Below are 14,629 nucleotides of genomic sequence, written 5' to 3' on the forward strand. Positions count from 1 at the left end.
AGAAAACATGCTTTAAAAATACGGAATTCTTGTCTTCGTGCTATTCGTATTGACGCTTTATATATAGAATGCGGTCTTTTGAGGAAACACTAAAAAATAAACTAAAAACAGGTTTAATAGAAGGCTTGCAAATTACGGCGTTCGTGCTACGATCTGTCAAAAATGTTTCTTAATAAGCGCCTAGGGGGTTTAAAGAGCCTGTGTACGAAATTTCATGCGAATCCATGCGACAGTTGCTGAGATCTCTTGATACATACATCAATGAGTCATTGAGGGGTATTTGGGGGAGAGTCATTCCAGAAAAGCTCTTTGTTTGTGTGTTGTTTTTCTTTTGGACACTATTTTTTAAGGGTGCACAGCATAGTAGCTCCTTCTCAAGCCCAATAACGGCCATTTTTCACTATCCGGCCATATCCTGCTCCGACCGAAAATCATTGCAGGATAGTTGGCCGTATAGTAAAAAGTACACCTTGCACCTATTTAATATGTATAAAGTGGACCTCGTTCCATTTATGTCTGTTCTAGAAACGTATTAACGTTTATATTTAAAACTTTAAAACATAATAATGTGCTTTAAAATAGGGCCGATATGGATATGCACCAAACATCAAAATTGACACTTTCTAGAGGTCACACCTTACGAGGGAATTGAGTTGGTTTACTTGTTAGTAAATCTGAATTAGAGGGGCTGGACTACAAGCCACACATCTACACCAGTACCGAGTTTGTCTATTTGAATATAAATCTCAGGAAGCTGAAATAAAGATCACACACCTAAACGAGTGACCTTTTGCTACACAGAACACAAACCGCGAGATTTCATAGCCAAGTAAGCCAGTTACGAATTATTTTGTAGATAAAAGTTCAAGACTCAGATTTGTGTATATTAGCTCAAAAGACACGACCAGGGAGGGCTATCTTTAAAGGAGAGCTAAACACCCACTACTCCTTATTTTATTTGTTTAGTCCTTGACACTGAATTTATTAATAGACATTGACCATTTTTAAGCCAGAATGGATAAACGCAACATGCTAAGATAGCATACTGACACCGTAAATAGATGTCATGGTGGGGCGACTTTTTCTAACGTGTTAACTTGAATATTACTCCTGCATTAAGTGTCTAGATTTGATAACGATATTTTGAATAATTTGAGAGTGTCAAGTAGCTCAAGTAGTTCCTCGTTAGTACTGGGTTGTTGTTTTTTTATACTTACGATACGTACTTAGTCACTGTGTATCAGACCAGGAAGCGAGACACCTGACACCTATAGGCCTACTAGCTACTACCATGCCCTTTTGTTACAGAAACCAAGATAACATTAGTAATATGATAGATGTGTCTTACGTAAGTTCTTGCACAATAAAATAAAACAAAGATGCGCGCGTGTGTGTGTGTGTGTGTGTGTGTGTGTGTGTTTTTCATTTTTTGCCTTGTATTAAAACCTTGAGAAAGAAAGCTACTTCCATTCTTTTATTCTATTGACGACAATGGACGTATTATATAAAGGCAAACCTTACAGCAAATCTTAAAATCACATCAAAGAAATTGACCTACATCACCACATTTAGATCAAGCAACCAAAGAAAAACAAATACGCTCGAGTGTTATAAGAAACACGTGACACCTGACCAGGTTGTTTTAAAATCAGTCGGACACACAGCAGAGGCGTAGTGATGAGGGGCACGATGCACCCGGGCGCCACCACACGCAGCCTATATTTCTATGTGATGTTCATTGAAACTGGGAGGGGGGGGGGGCGCCAAAAAAAGTAACTTGCCGCGGGCGCACGTTTCGCTCAGTACGCCTCTGCACACAGTCTAGTTAGTTTATGTTTGGGAAGGGAGGGTTGGAGGATTTTTTTGTTTCTTCTAGAGTTAGTTTTCCGACTACAGATCTAACTGTAGATCTAAAAATAGATCTCAATTATAGGCCTATATCTTCAAGTTAATCTATGCATTGGCACCATCTAAGGTTGAAGCTATAAATAGGTATACTTGATGTTCCCCTTGTTAATAAAATATCTTTTGCCGCAAATGAATTATTCTAAAACAATAAATATTGACCTATAAGCTTCAGATTCCATTATTAACAGCTATTATTAAATAGCTACTATATACCAGAAATAGAAGCGGTCATTAGCCTTTAAATTACTAGCCTGATGACCAGTTGTTGGTCTGAAATTCATAAACACATACATCCCTTCCACTATACAAGTCAGATTGCACTCTAGAGAGATTTACATTTGTAACTAGTAAATGTAAATTTACATATTTTACATTGACCATCCCACACAATCCCTTTACAGTTGGTGGCCTCATATAAACACACACACTCGTGTTACACAAATTAGTTTGTGATAGGCCTATCGTTTAATAAATGCTGTTAAGCTTCAATTCATCAATCAGTAAAAAAAAAATACGGTAAATAAAAGGAAAAAAATGAAAATGTTCAGCAACACAAGCTATTTACAAAACATGAAAGTATCCGGCTCCGGCTCTGGGCGAATATCATATTTTAGTATCCGGCCATATCCGGTGCAAAGTTGGGACACGTAATTTCTCCTATACCCACTCTCGGACGAAGCGGACATTTTGCACAATCATTTCTTTTACCTGACAACACAAGAATCAATAAAAACAAATAACCATTTAGTTAATTAACTATTGGTAATCAATTATTTTGTTTGGTATCTTGAACAATGGTGGCGTCATAAGTTGCACTAGTTCCCTCGAGGACTCCTGAGTCCTGATTGAAATAACATGTACAAAATTTTTACCAGACAGACAGACTGACAGAGTGAGTTCATATAAGCTTCGTAAAAATATTTCTAATAGCACAGATTAATTATACTCAATATAAGCTTTGTTTTTGTTTTGAAGTATTTAAAAAAAATGTTTTTCTTGTTAATTCATTCATTTGACAATACTATCTTTATATATTGTGACAAAATAAAATGGCCGTTTAGGTACTGCAAAATCTTTATTAACAAAAAGTGATATTTAGTTATTAGAATCTTAGTACAATATAATTCCCGTGTTCCTGACCTTCACATGACAAGATAGAGGTTTGTGTAATCATTCTTCCTTTGTTGTTTGTGATATCCGGACAAATTATGAACAATTAATGCTAACATCTCAACATCGCTGTAAATCGTTAAATATTGATTTTAGCCGAAATCTTAAAAGAAAATGATGAGATTGTGCTTTGACACGTTCTTTGAAGCGTGGAGCGAATCAAATGCTTGATGCTAACAGGGATACGATTTGTTCACTCTGTTTTGTATTATGGACATTTTTTTTTAACAACAGTATAATCCAGATATAGAACTAGACCTAGTAGTAATTACATATTAATATTGGCTATATTTAAAAAATAAAATTAACTTCTCAATACAAATATAAAAAGATCTGATTACATACCAACCTTGTCCAGTCTCTCTTGCTCTCTTTCTTTCTTATGCATATACACAAAGTTCAAGCTTCAAGCATTCCCTTTATTATCCAAAGAGAAATCTGCCAAGCAATTCTGTTTTATCTGCCCCTTATCCTTATTATGTTAGGTTCGTTGATTCGACCTGAAATATTTACTCTAGCGTTCCACATCTGAGTGTCACGAGACAATGCACTGCACATCATATTGTGCCGTTGAAACATGAAACTTTATGACTGAAAGTTAAGGTCAACTTTGGGGTTACTCGATATAAAAAAAAACTTTAAAAAAATAAATCTTAAATGCCATATCTCTTAATGCTCCGTATATATATATATATATATATATATATATATATATATATATATATATATATATATATATATATATATATAATTTATATATATATAAACAAAAACAATTAATTACCGCTAATTTTTTTTAAATTGGTTGAGGTATTTGTCTTCGACAATGAATAATTGTGCAAAGTTTCAACTTAATTCCGAGACTGACAGACTGACAGAGTGAGTTGATATAACTCTGACAAAAGACAAGTAAAGCTAGGCTTAGAATGTATCTGTTGAAAATGGCATTGAAACTACTGTATTACTTTTCACAGACATTTTGCGTTTTAGTCTGTAAGAAGAATGTCTAAATCCTCGGAAAGTCTAGCTATTTTTTTTTTCTTAAAGAACTTATAGCTATTCATTCCGTATGTTGGTCTGTCTGTCTGCTTGGTACAAATTTCGTACATGTTATTTCTCCCACTTCCGTTTCTCAGCTCAAATTGAACATTTGCAGGATTGTTTATTTTCCCTTTTCCCTAGCAAAACACGAATCAATAAATAATAACTAATTAATTAATAAATCAGTGGTAATTTATATATATATTTATATATTTATATAGTGACAATATATATATATATATATATATATATATATATATATATATATATATATATATATATATATATATATATATATATATATATATATATATATATATATATATAAGGTATTAAGAGAGAGATATGTCTGTAAATGTATTGTTCTTTTCCTTGTATAATCTATGTTGTTATTATTTTTTTTAAATTTTGCTTGTTATCTTATGTAAACAATGTGTTGATTGACGAAACCGCTTTTTCAATGCCTGGGAGAAAAGAGAAAAGTTACAGATTTTAAGAAGATTCCCAGAGTAACATTTTTGTTTGAACATACGAACATATAAAAACATCTGTGACCTGTTCCTAAAGAGGATTGCCCCCAAAAAATAATTTAAAAAATGCACATCTTTCTCCTTTTTTTTTTTTTTTTTTCAAGCGAGTTTGTGATTTCAAACCAAAAGATTGGAAACGTGGAATTCGATTGATGGAAAAAAATGCAGTTGCAATATAAACGACGGCGTAAAATCTGGATTCTACACTAAAGCCTGAAAAACGGTCCGGAAAAAAAATGTCCTATTTTGGGGTGGGGCTTCTGGTAACCCTTGGCTATCAAACTCGTAGTCACAAAGCGTCGGAGCGGAGTGTATTCTGTTGTCAATATGCAAAAACGTGTTTTGAATAGAAATAGCGTCAGAGCATTGGCCTCAGAGCAGTCAGCCGGGGAGTGTATTGACATGAAATGTACCAGAAACTTTGCTGTATTCTTAAAAGAACGATCCAACTAATTCTAAATACCAGCCAGCAGTTAGGTCTTGAATAAACAGTAGAAAGAAAGCAATGCACTCTAAAACTGGGGCCAATGTTGGGGGGGGTTCTCAAACTTGTACTCACAACTTTTCTACATCTATTTTATCTTATTATTTATAGATGTTATTTCAAAAGAGAAGATAATTACGTCCTAAACGTATCCATGTGTCAAGCCAGTCGTGCATGTTAATCAGTGAGGTCAAACTTTGCCAAGACGTTGGTTTTCCTGACTGATTCAGGCAACCCATTCCATACTCTAACAGCACCATAGTCAAAAAAAAAAAAAATAAATAAATAAATATATATATATATATATATATATATATATATATATATATATATATATAAGAAATAAAAAAAATCGAAATTAACCATTGTTGGTGCTGGTAGTAAAAAAAAATATAGTCTAAAAACAAAATGAAATGTAGCTATAACAATTATAAAAATAATGTCAAACTTATGCTTAGTATGAAGTCATTAATGATGGAAATTCTTATAATAATAACAATAATTTGTATAGCACTGTCACATCCGATATTTAATGAAAGGAGATTTATATTTTAAATAATGGGTCATGATATATTTATATACAATTCGCGTTTTTGAGAATGTACTAGTAAGTACCTCTCTAACCGTTCTGTATTCTCTTATCTTTTAATGGAATGTGCTGCCTGAGTCAGCCAGGAAAAACCAATGACTTAGCATATTTTAAGTCACAGATCAACATGCGTGACTAGACTGACACATGAAATGCGTAGGACGTGGCTATCTTATTTTTTTAAAGAAACGTCTATTATCAATAAGTAATACCAAAAAGTTTTAAACTCATTAAGTCTGCTATTATCTGCTTTTGAGTTTTCAGACTACATACATGTATAAATAAAATACATTATGTAATCCTACGAAAGCATGCATCCAGTTTTCGTTGCGTTATCAAACTGTATATATTTGGAAGAGAATTAGGCTTACACCTATAATATGACACATGGGCTTAGCCGGGAGGAGGGGGTTCCAACCTTCTCTAGCCTCAGACCTCATTGTCTGAAAGGGAAACTTTACTGCCCCAATGCAGCCAACTTAAGGAAACTACTACAGCCACCAAATTTCATAAGCGTAGCCAAATAGGGTTTTGTGGTTACCCTCCCCCTCCTATACAGAAACTAAAGCACAAATATTTAGTTACCATTAATTAAGTGCAGTGAATAGCAGATTTGGTTTTTGAATTTTTTAGCGGAAGAGTAGTAAGCTAATTGCACTGTAGATACACAAGAATATGCATTATTTAAAGCTTAAAAAACGGTAATAATGCTTGGATCCGTGGCTTATATATTGCCGAGGGGGGTATAAAAAAATCTCCCCCCCCCCACACCGAAAAAATCCTGGCTACGCACATGATATGACATGCCATTTGTGGGCCTGTTTACATGGCAATGCCAGGGCCGATTTTGATACCCAGTCCGCCCCTGCCGGTGGCCGGTGGGTAATGTTAATTATACCTATATGTATAAGGATAGTTATACCCTTACGAAAAAGAAAACGTTGTCGAAAAAGGCAAAAAGAGAACTCGGAAAAGAACGATATTTTTCTGTTTTTCGTGTTGCTTTACAAATCAATGGTCTGATTGGCTTATACACTGTTTTTTTACTTCTTATTCTTGGATTAATTTGAAACTTCGCACACCTATTTATTGTGGATGACAATCAATCCAAAAAAATAACCGATTAGTTAATTAACTGGTAAAATGGTAATTGATCTTTTTTTTTTATATAGGAAAAGGGGATTTTTTTTCTTGCCAATTATGTGTGTCACAACAGGGTCACTGTGTCCAGTTGAAAAAAAACACTACATCCATTTATCTTCGTATTTAAAGAAGCGTGGTTGAGAGGCGAAGTGCGCTTGAACTTGGCTACCTAGAAGGGGGCTCGAGGTTCGACACCCAACTGAGCGTCTAAAGGCAGCACGGAAAACAAACTCCTAGATACCCCCTCCCCCCACTGGTCCACAAATGAGATTGGACCAAAGCGCTATGAGCATGCTATAAGCATGAAAGTAGCGCTATATAAAAGCTATACCAATAATAAAAAGTCTTTACTTGGCCTGGTTTAATGGCGAGCAACTGGGGGTACAGCCCCGCCGCATCCACAAGAAAGGGACCTCCACAAAAGAGATAAAAATATGTCCGAATTTTGACGTGTCAGAATTTTTTTTTCTCTATTTTTAGCGGCCCCCGAAAGGGGAAAAGACGCTATTAGTTTTGTGTGAAATGTCTATTCGTCTGTCCCTTCGTCCGTCCCGTTTAGATCTCGTAAACTAGAAAAGATAGTGAAAATCTGACATCATAATATTTTAGTCCATTCAAAGTTCTGATGCATAGGCTACTTCTTTCTTTTCTAAAAGCGAAAAATCAATTTTTTAAAATCACTTATGCAAGCAGTTTTTTTTTCATAAAAATACACCACTTTTACAACTACAATTATTTTCCTTATCCTTTTTCACACGGAAATAGAACTGACCAGTAAGTTTGAAGTTTACCCAAAAGTAATGTTTACTTTTTTTTAATAGAAAAAAAAGCTATATTATATGCATATAAGTTGGACATAATTTAAAACAACAATTAATAAGTAGGTTATCATATTATCTCGTGAACTGCAGTGCCCAGCAATAGCTAAAGGGTACTTAACTAAAGGAATTTTTTATATATTTTTTTTACGAAAATGTTTTTTTCTTTTTTTTTTTTTGAGGATTTGAATAAGAGAATGACCCTTTACAAAACAATTAGATCAATTAGATATTCATTATAAGACATCAGTTAGGCCAGGTTCGTATTTAATTTCACATTCACTTTCACCTGGGGCACCACACAAGATACTGTCAACCTTCTTTATCCATTCTTCTAAGTCATTTGTCTTCGATAGCATTTAATTCTGATGTTCTTTCTGAAAATATTGATACCGGCCTTTTTACCTGCCTGGGTGGACCACTTCGGGGGCCGATTTTGAGTTTTTGTTTCCACACTAACTGTCTTTGCAAACGTTTTTTTTTTTTTTTTTCGCAATTTTACGACTGTCAAAAATGTCGTGATTAAGAAGTGCAGGCTGTTGCGTGCTGGCTATAAATAAATACAGCTTCGGATTTACGACAGTGAGTCTATCAAGGGTCTTACCCTCCACAAAACATTAAAAAAAATATACACCTTTTTTAAAACTATTTTAAATACATATTAAATCTTCGTTTTTAAAGGAAAGTGAGATTACGTATGGTGAACAAAAACTGTGTTTCTTTCTTCTTAACAATAGCATGTTTATGGATATAAGTATTTTCATTCTTAAGTGGATCTTAATTTATGCGTTCGAAAAATTGTAGCGGCCTCCAAAAAATTCATGTACATGTAAACCACTCATTTTTTAAGGATTACATTGTGTGCGAAATTAGATAGTGTGTAAGCGACCCTCCCAGCCCTTCAACCTTTTAAAGACTCCCCCAAACCTCTTAGACTCTTAGATGTCATCGTTGACTAAACCGTTTATTTCACATCTGCTGAAGCAGATGTAGACTTTCCAAAATTTGGTGTGCAACGGCGTCAGATACATTTCCAACCTCACTTGTCACGGACGACATTAGTCACAAAAAAAAAATAAAAAAATAAGGAAACATATGGAACACAATGAAACTGACCTTCTACAGCGACATCAGGCAATGTGGTTAGAAGTCTCGAGGAACCGGATATTGCCGTTTCACAGGGCGGATATGGCCCGCGTTTTTTTTTATTTATTTGGACATTGCTATTCTAAATCATTAAAGAACAATGCTCTGACACAAGCTGTTTCTGTAAAGTGATCAATGTCATAGTGTTTCATCAATCAAATGTACTCCATGTCAAAGTGTCTTCATCAATCAAATGTACTCCATGTCAAATTGTCTTCATCAATCAAATGTACTCCATGTCAAAGTGTCTTCATCGATCAAATGTACTCCATGTCAAAGTGTCTTCATCAACCAAATGTACTCCATGTCAAAGAGTCTTCATCAATCAAATGTACTCCATGTCAAAGTGTCTTCATCAATCAAATGTACTCCATGTCAAATTGTCTTCATCAATCAAATGTACTCCATGTCAAATTGTCTTCATCAATCAAATGTACTCCATGTCAAAGTGTCTTCATCAATCAAATGTACTCCATGTCAAATTGTCTTCATCAATCAAATGTACTCCATGTCAAAGTGTCTTCATCAATCAAATGTACTCCGGAATCGAAGAAAATGCTTATTATTTTTATGTAAAAAAAAACAACGAACAAATATTCATTCTCTGGCACTGCTAAGGTTGAATTTCATTATGGGGGAAACAAAATTCATTGTAATCCGTAATATAGGTCTGCCCCAGTACTGTCCTTTGACAAGTAATAATAATCCTCTTAGTAATGCTTCGAATGTGTCTACAGCGTCAATCGGTTGATATTATTATTATCATTTTTTTTTTAAATTTATGAATTACTGTTAAAATGGTTTGTAACAAGCAAAATATAAGAAATCCTTTTTTTTAAAAAAAAAAAAAAAAAAAAGAACGCTTATCTATAGGGGAAGAACTCCGTCCTTTAAACTTTAGCTACCATAAACGTACAAGATATTTCCCTTATTGGATATCAAACGAAATAATTAATTACCAATTAGTATTTTTTTTTTGTTTATTAATCATGTTTTGTTGGGTAAAATAAATAATTGTTTAAAGTATCAACATGATCGGAGAAAGCGTGACGTGAGGGAGAAATAGCGTTCACAATTATTTCAGGGGACTAAACCCAACACATTTTGCCATATCTGTGAATACTGAAGTATTAGTTTCACTTGTTGTAATTAAATAAAAGAATGAATTATTAGTAATTGATGGTCTAATTGGTTAATTTTTTTTTATTGATTCATGTCTTGTCTGTGCAAATGGAAAAAAGTGCAAAGTTACAGCTTCACCCGAGATTGGGGGTGGGGGAGAAATAACGTGTATACACTTTTTACCAGACAGACAGACAGAGTGAGTTGATAGAAGCTTTGTAAAAAAAAACGACAGGTTAATAAAAATAGTTCCGAATGGTTTAGTTAAAAATATCCAATTTTATTATTTATTTCTAGTTCACTTTTTTCTTCCATTTATGTAATTTTTATTTGGTCACGTACTTTTACTAGTACAAAGCATCTGTACAGACAGATCTATAGAAAAATGACAAAAATCTAACCATGCTGTGTTAAATAAATCATGTAATATCTTTGCCATCGGATTAAATACTTAACTTTAAAATTTATATTAGAAATTTTTTTTTTGGTACATCGTTAAATATAGCACGGATTATTCTCAAAATAGAAGTCTATTTAAAAAAATAAACTTAGATAGTAACAAAACAAAAATACCAATATAACACTATTTCTACGAGAACCGTTTTGAAGTCAATATCATCTGTTATCACATGTGTACATCAATCGGTCCAGTAGTCCAAGAATTATATGTATTCACACAAGCCCTACATGCTATCCTAGCTAACAGTACACCTTCGTTGCACAGGCTAGCTATTGATACGAATGTCCTGTGTCGACAGTATTTCCTAAGCTTAGTCCTTGTCATCAGTGATTCTCAAAATTTTATCGACCCAGGTCCAATAGCGCCATCGTCTGATGTTCTTAGTCTTTAAAAGTAAAAATATTGCACACTGTGAATGTATTTTTACCTTCCGAAACATTGCGTGTTCAACACTAATAATAATAATAATCCTCTATCTACATTACTCCAAGACACTTCAAACGGTTTTAGGGTTGACACCAAATCTACAAAATGTGTGTGCCACTTACTATGCATGGAGGATCTAAAGCTATATGCAGAAACCGAGCAAAAGTTACACACCTTAATCAAAACGTTAAAATGCTTTAGTGACGATATCTGTATGTCTTTTGGCCTGGATAAGTGTGGCATCATAAGCATTAAAAAGGGCAAGGCAACGAACACCAACATTGCATTTGAAGGCATCGAGGAATTGAACTTTGCCTGGAATAAACCAGAATGCCAAGATAAACCATAAGAAATTAAAAGAAATTAAAAGAGGACTTTCTTGGTAAATATAAGCAAAGAGTTAATAAAATCCTCAACACCAAACTGTCTGGCAGTAATCTCATCACTGCAATAAACAGCTGGGCCGTCCCATTGCTCCTTTACACGTTCGGTTTGACCAAATGGACTGACACTGACCTACATGACATTGACAGACTCACTAGAAAATTACTAACCGAATTTCGGTTATACCTGCCCAGTAAGGATGGGGGTCGTGGATTGCAGAACATCTTCAAATTGTGTAAGATGCAAGTTTTAAAAATACGATCAAAACTGCTTACCTCCAGAAATCAATTAGTTTCCTTTCTACGCAAATGTGACTCCGAAGCAACCCCTCTGAACCTACACAATACTGATGTCAATGTCGGTTTGGACAACGTAGGGCATGAGATTCGCCTATGGGAAGAAAAAAACCTCCACTGCTTTATTACATGGGGACAACATTGACAAGGCTGCTTCCTTTAAAATGGCTCAAAGCAGGTCATCTCTACTCTGAAACAGAAGGCTTTGTTACAGCAATACAGGACAGAGTAATCAGGACAAAAAATTACGAGAAGCATATCCTGAAACTCAATGTTGTCGAAATTGTGGAAATGTGGGCGATTCGATTGAATACATTATGGCTGGATGTCCAGCCCTATCAAAATCAGCCTACATAGGTCGCCATAACCAAGTTGCAAAGTTAATACAACAACACTTGGCTTTGACGCACAATTTGATCGGTAAGGACACACCTCCTTATTATAAATACTCTCCGCAAGAGGTTCTTGAGTCTACTGAACATCTGCTGTACTGAGTTAGGCCTATTCTGACCGACAAAACGGTAGATTTCAATCGCCCTAATCGCCCTGATCTTCTGTTCGTTGATTAAAAAGAAAAAAACCTCTACCATTATCGACATCGCCGTACCACTGTCTCATAATTTAAGAAAAACTGAAATAGAAAAACAAAGAAAATATGGGAACCTAGGCTTGGAGATTAAGCGTCTATGGAAATAGTCCAAAATAACAATATACCCCATTGTTATATCAACCTAGGGGATAATAACAACTGACCTCACAGACACCTTCAAGGCCCTTATCATTCCTAGGAACATCCCCGTCGCCTGTCAGAGGGCGGTACTGCTGCAGACCTGTCACATCACCAGAAAATTCCTCAGTGGAAACTGTTAAAGGGACTATGATGAATTTTGTTTCTCTTTGGCGAAACTCGACCTTGGCAGCGCCAGAGAATGACTACTTGTAATAATAATAAGAATAATATTAATAATAATAATAATAATGGAAAATGAACGAAAATATGGGAACCTAGGGCTAGGCTTGGAGATTAAGCGTTTATGTAAGTTATCCAAAATAACATTATACCCCATTGTTATATCAACCGAGAGGATAATGACAACTGACCTCACAAATAACTTCAAGGCACTTAGCATTCCTAAGAAGATTCTCGTTGCCTGTCAGAGGGCGGTACTGCTACAGACTTGCCACATCATCAGAAAATTCTTCAGTGGACACTGATAAACGGAAAACAATCAATTTTGTTTCTCTTTAGCGAAACTCGACCCTGCTAGTGCTAGAGAATGAATACTCGTTCATTTCTAACATAATAATAGTGTTAGACGCTTCCGCACTGAGTTTTATACAGCTGATTCTAACAGAGGTAACACTAAAAAAAAAACGAAATCCAATACCACAACTGAAAGGCCTAGATAAGTTAGTCGACGCTGATAGCAAATATCGAAAAAGAAGTTTAATAATAACGCCGGGAACCGTCGAATGTCGTCAAGCTAAATCTCCATGTTTATAAAAAGCTCCTCTCTCTCTAAAGCCGTCAAAAGTAGTCTGTCTACGTTTTTCTATTATTCCTAAAATCCTTTTTTTTTTTAAAAACTAGTCGCGTCATTGTATCTAAGACTTAAAAAAGGAAAAGTGAAATCCTGCACCAGGATATTACGCGGTCGTGTACTACAGTTCCAATAGTATCCGTAAGTGGTCAACGGTTCTCGTGTTTAAGCTGCCAATTTCCCTTTCATGGTAGCCTCAATACAAAAATGTTTGGGTCTTTGATTTAATGCGTAGGTCGTAGCGAAAGCGGATCCAGAAGTTTTGAGTGGGGTGGGCGATTTTTTCCCAATCCCTTCACCCTACCGCCCAGTAAACCCTAACTCTATGTATAAACGCATACACACAGAATGTATCTATATATATATATATAACAAAAAGAATAAAATAAGAAAAAACAAAAAAACAAAAAAAAGAAATGTGTTTTCTCAACCTTCGGAAAAAAAAAAGTCACGTTGGGGGTCTTTCTTTTGACAGATAGGGGTTCTGGAGTAGTGCTGCAAGCTCCCCCAGCAGGGTTCGGGGCGGAGCCTCTGGTGCCAAGCGTTTTCTTATATTCTTCACTGCAGAAATGCATTCTATTGACATTTACAGCTCATTATTTATCCTATAAAAAATGCAGGTCAAATTTAGTAAAATAAAGTAACGATTAGGAAATGGACTATCCTGAAGTATGACTGACAATCGAGGCACAATTAGCCTAATTATATCTTTACTAGGAGTATTTCTCGTAATATTATCGTCGTGCTTATCGAGACTTCTTGTAGTTAGCCTTTTTTGGTCAGCATAAATAATTGCATTGCAAATACAACCGATTTGTTTCTTGAAAATAAAAGATACTCCACAAATAGATTAAACCTTCGAGGGTCCTCGCAAGAAAAAAAATGCCTTCGAAAAATAATATTTTGTAAAAAGTTCATTTGTAAGTGTTAGATTTAGTTTAATAAGTCTTTTTGTAATTTTGTTTTGTTAAAAAAAAATAATTCAAAAAGCTCTGAACCAAAAAAATTACAAAACATGTTTAGTTATAGTCCTAAAGTTATTAAAAAAAAAAGAAATACATGTAATAGGGAAACAGTATGTAAAGTGAGTAAAGTTTGGGAAAAGGTGGTAAGGAAAAAAAAATATTTGGGTTCAGAATTCATCTCAATTGTTACTCTTATACATAAGCATTTCTAATGAATTCTTACTTCTATATTAAAATCATTATTATAAATTCATGTGCAATTACATAGACTCTGTCGCCATATTTGACAATTCTAATAGCCTGGTGGCTATTCAAATAGCCTAGGTGGCAACCTGGTCGTGCGATATGCTTTCTGGACTGTCGTTCGGACCAGTCGATGGTCCCGGGTTCATACCCTGCCCGCTGCTATATACTCTGTATGTCTGGTAAAAAATTGTGTACATGTTATTTCTCCCACGCCCAATGTCAGATCAAGCTGAAATTGTGTACATGTTATTTCTCCCACGCCCAATGTCAGATCAAGCTGAAATTGTGTACATGTTATTTCTCCAACGCCCAATGTCAGATCATGCTGAAATTGTGTACATGTTATTTCTCCAACGCCCA

At 34.9% G+C, this 14,629-nt stretch overlaps 1 protein-coding gene across 8 annotated transcripts in view; it reads right to left on the reverse strand.

Annotated features, from left to right (window-relative positions):
* The window catches only part of LOC106072292 (beta-1,3-galactosyl-O-glycosyl-glycoprotein beta-1,6-N-acetylglucosaminyltransferase 3-like), a 32,984-nt gene extending 19,942 nt beyond the window's left edge, over positions 1–13,042 (reverse strand). The window contains exons 1-3 of one of the 8 annotated variants that reach the window (XM_056010578.1): positions 12,906–13,042; positions 10,525–10,796; positions 3,424–3,578 (exon numbers count right to left, since the gene is read on the reverse strand). The gene's annotated coding sequence lies outside the window, so the exon portion shown is untranslated. Of the gene's footprint in view, positions 1–3,423; positions 3,670–8,799; positions 9,388–10,524; positions 10,854–11,496; positions 11,619–12,905 lie in introns of those variants that run through there. The other 7 variants (XM_056010577.1, XM_056010576.1, XM_056010580.1 and 4 more) reach the window with 7 other exon arrangements.
* Positions 13,043–14,629: the final 1,587 nt, after the last annotated feature.

The sequence above is a fragment of the Biomphalaria glabrata genome, chromosome 14, assembly GCF_947242115.1.
Source record: "Biomphalaria glabrata chromosome 14, xgBioGlab47.1, whole genome shotgun sequence".
Classification (NCBI taxonomy): domain Eukaryota; kingdom Metazoa; phylum Mollusca; class Gastropoda; family Planorbidae; genus Biomphalaria; species Biomphalaria glabrata.